Source organism: Brassica oleracea, chromosome C7 (genome assembly GCF_000695525.1).
Source record: "Brassica oleracea var. oleracea cultivar TO1000 chromosome C7, BOL, whole genome shotgun sequence".
Taxonomy (NCBI): Eukaryota; Viridiplantae; Streptophyta; class Magnoliopsida; order Brassicales; family Brassicaceae; genus Brassica; species Brassica oleracea.
Window position 1 is genome coordinate 43716615 of NC_027754.1, and position 489 is coordinate 43717103.

Below are 489 nucleotides of genomic sequence, written 5' to 3' on the forward strand. Positions count from 1 at the left end.
CGGTTCTTTGATTGTGGCTCGAGGTGAGAAGTCTTCATCTTTCTATTGAATGCAGGCTAAGGTCTCCAAAGATGTTGTTAATGCGGCGGAGAATGATAATGCCATGGAGTTATGGCATAAGAGACTCGGTCACATGAGTGAGAAGGGAATGGCTGTGTTGTCTAAGAATGAGGTGATTCCAGGAATCTCTGGTTTGCACCTACATAAGTGTTCGCATTGCTTTGCGGGAAAACAACACAGGGTATCTTTCAAGTCTTCCGCACCTTCTAGGAAACCCGAGGTACTGGATTGGGTACACTCAGATGTGTGTGGTCCAATGAAGACAAGATCTCTTGGCGGCGCATCATATTTTGTGAGTTTTATTGATGATCATTCAAGGAAGTCGTGGGTATTTCCTATGAGGACGAAGGATCAAGTTTTGGGATATTTCAAGCACTTTGTAGCATTGGTTGAGAGACAAACGGGGAAGAAGCTGAAGTGTATCCGCAG